This window comes from Mustelus asterias, chromosome 3, assembly GCF_964213995.1.
Source record: "Mustelus asterias chromosome 3, sMusAst1.hap1.1, whole genome shotgun sequence".
NCBI lineage: Eukaryota > Metazoa > Chordata > Chondrichthyes > Carcharhiniformes > Triakidae > Mustelus > Mustelus asterias.
The window spans coordinates 71,811,284-71,815,232 of NC_135803.1; positions in this window are offsets into that span (position 1 = coordinate 71,811,284).

A 3,949-nucleotide genomic window follows, 5' to 3' on the forward strand; every position below is an offset into this window, starting at 1 on the left:
CTTTATTTAACATGGAGAAATGACCTAAGAGGGATTTGTACAGTGCCTTTAATGACCTCAGGACACCCCAACGCCAATGAAATGCAATTGAAATGCTGTTACTATGTAGGAAAAGATAGCAGTCACTTTGCACACAGCAAGATCCAACAAACAGCAATATGGTCATGAATAAATAGCCTGCTTTGGTGATGTTTATTCAGGGATAAATCCCAGCCTTGGTTTGATGTCTCATCTGCAAAGCAACACTGCAACACTGCAGCACTTCTTAGCACTGCATGGAACAACCAGCCTTGATTTTGTGCTGAGGAGTCAGGAGTGGGATTAAACCCACAATCTTCTGGTTCAGAGGTCAGAGTGCTACCCACCACATCTAACACACAGAAGTCACTTTACAGGCATGCAATCAGATAACGGCAGCACGGTGGCACAGTGGCTAGCACTGCTGCCTCACAGCACCAGAGACCCAGGTTCAATTCCGGCCTCGGGTCACTGTCTGTGTGGAGTTTTCATGTTCTCCCCGTGTCTGCGTGGGTTTCCTCCGGGTGCTCCAGTTTCCTCCCACAGTCCAAAGATGTGCGGGTTTATTTGATTGGCCATGCTAAATTGTCCCTTAGTGTTAGGGGGATTAGCAGGCTAAATAAGTGGGGTTATGGGGATAGAAACCAGTTACTGTATCTGAGGTTTGAACACATAGGGCTTTTAATGAAGACATCCTAAGTACTTTTCAGAGTGAATGGTGGGGTGGCCAGAGACACAGGAATGGAGTGTCAGGAAAGATGTAACAGAGATGGAATGGGTGGGATATGACAAACCTTTTCATTCAGAGGTGAAAAATGCAATCAACTGAGTCATATTTGACACAATCCATAAAACATGAGACTCCAGATTTTTACTGCTAGTTTGGGATTGCAGGTCAATTATTTTAAATCTTTTCCCATGAAAACTCCAAAGAGCAACTTTGCATTTAAATTCTACCAGTTATAACTTCCTGCTGCACAAGGCAGATCCCTGCCAGTTACTCGAATCGGTTGCAGTGCTGGGAATATCTCCCCATTGGGATCCCAGCTTTCTACTGACCTTCCGAGAGAAGTTGCACAGGCCAAACACTTGAGGAAATTTCCAGCGAAGGTGACTAACTCTTGGAAATCTACATTGGTGTTGTGTTGCGTTTCTTAGAAACAAGTGATTAAAGAGCAGTGCTCGTTTTGAAGGTTAATTAGGAGATTATATAAAGATACAGTGAGAGTGTTCAATGCAGAAGAAAAAGTTAGCATCACAACATTCAAGGAGAAGGAATAGAAATCATGCCAGAAAAGGGAATGTTCAGAGGGGTAATCAAAAATCTTTTCACCGACAATCCTTTAAAGGAAGTCTTTAAAGGGAGGTGGAAAGGCAGATGGATTTAAGAGCGAATTCTAGAGAATGAGGTCTATAGGCTAATACTGTGGATGAAGGAGCAGAAGATGCACAAGGTAGCTGAATCACAGAAAAGGAGGTCAGAGATGGAAGGGTCACGTCACTGGGAGAGGTTGCAGAGAGAGGGAGGTCAAAGACACTGAGGGATTTAAACACAACGATGAGAATTTTAACCTTGAGATCTTGCTGGTCAGGGTGTCAGTGTAAATCAGCGAGCACAGAGGTGATGGATGAGTTGACTTAGTGTAGAATAGGATAGGATAGGAGCAGCTGGGTTTTAGATGAGGTTTATGGAGCATGGCAGATTGTGTAATTCTTTATATTAGCTGTGTTTAACGGCATCCACGTGCTGGACATGAACTGAGGATTTAATTAAGCTCCTTTAAATAGACACAGACAGTGGGATTCCACCACCGCCCCCCCGCCCGCCCCCTCCCCACCCACTGTGGTATGTTTTGCAGTGGTGAATGCGGCCTGCCATTGAAGATGTGCGATTAGGTTGATTGGCCATGTCAAAATTGCCCCTTAGTGTCCTGAGATGCATAGGTTAGAGGGATTAGCGGGTAAAATATGTAGTAATATGGGGGTAGGGCCTGGTGAGATTGTGATCGGTGCAGACTCAATGGGCCGAATGGCCTCTTTCTGCACTGTAGGGTTCTATGATTCTATGATTCTATGATTGGTGGAATCTTCTGGTCCAGCCAATGTCAACGGGGTTTCCCCGTTGCTCCCACCCTCTGTCACCGGGGAACCCATGGCAGGGAGAGGAGTTTGCTGTCAGTGGGATCAGAAAATCCCGCTGGCGGGAATGACCAGAAAATCCTGCCCTGAAACTCTAATTAAGTTAGGAGGTATAGGCTTGTAATATATAACTCTGCAAATAAATATAAAATAAATAGATAAAAAATTTAAAAAGGCTTACTTGATTAGAACAGGCAGGAAGCCAGCCAGGAAAGCATTAAGCAATGAAGTCTAGAGGTGACAAGACATGAGTGAGGGCTTCAACAGCTGACAAGCTAATGTAGAGGCAAACAGGAATAAGAGGGCAGGAGAATCATTTGTTGAAAGGACTTTTCATTCTTGAAAACTTTTTCTGCTCTCATGAGTAAAAATAGAATCAAGTTATTGCAGAATTTATTCTCTTTCAGTTTTGTTGGCTTCTCCTCTGGATTCCAATTTTTGCTACATTACCTAGTCCAGGTGACCATTTTACTTATACGAGGCCGGACACAGAATCCCTACAGTGCACAAGGAGGCCATTTGGCTCATCGATTCTTCGACAGAGAGTCATACCCAGGCTCACTCCCCTGCCCTATCCCAGTAACCCCATGTGGTGAACCATCGTTGGTTCCCACTAGATAGTACTGAGCCAGGGTCTGGCCAGTACTACGAGTATGTATATATGTTGCTGTTGGGGTTAGGGATGGGTTGTTCTACTTGTTGCTGTTGGGGTTAGGGTTGGGCTGTTACACCTTGTATTATAGTTATTGTGGTACATCCCAGTCGGGCTCCGCCTCCTGGGAGAGGTATAAAGGTCACTGCTCTGTCTGGGACCCCTCAGTCTGGGATCGTCTATATAATTAGTAGCTTCGTTGTAACAGCAAATAAAAGCCTTTATTTCCTGAGCATCTCGAGCCTCGTGTGTGATAACGCGCATCACCCCACATATTTACCCTGCTAATCCCCCTAACCTACCCATCTTGGGATACTAAGGGGCAACTTATCATGGCCAATCCACCTAACCTGCACATCTTTGGACTGTGGGAGGAAACCGGAGCACCCAGAGGAAACCCACGCAGATACAGGGAGAACGTGCAAACTCCACACAGACAGTCTCCCAAGGCCAGAATCAAACCCGGGTCCCTGGCTCTGTGAGGCAGCAGTGCTAACCACTGTGCCACCATGCCGGCTCGTAGCAAAATGTGACAGCCAAGAACACTGGATGCCAGCAACCCACTGAGTCACGGGGGACATCACATCTCAGCACAAACCTGTCTCATTTGATCACGCACTTGAGCAGGTGTCAGGAATAGGATCTATATGGCTGATGTTTGTTGCTGATTAGCTCTGTGGTCTGTGAGGGAAGCTGGTTCAGGCAAGGGACTGAGCTGTGTGGCCTTTACTCCTGCCTGTAAGTGACAAACAATGGGAGTCACAGGGCAATGGAAACCGTGACTCGTTTTTCCCTACCTGAGCCCAAGCGGACAAATTCAGATTCCCTTCCTCTGGGTGGACTGGTGTCAGCACAAACTTTCATAACATTTATTGGAAACGTAATAAAAGGTTAATGGTTTTAGGGAATATTTGGGAAGGTAAAAAAGTTTTGAAATCCGTTCCCAAATGTACATGTTCCACAACCTATCTGCACTTACCAATATTAAAGTGATATCATGTTGAGGAAAAAAGCTTGAAATATTAACGATCCTTCTCGTTTCCCAAAATGAAGGGTTTGTTTGAATTACAAAGGTTGGTTTGTTCTGGTAAGTTCTTGTGAAACACTCAATCAACAGAGGTTGGTGTTGTCATCAGATCT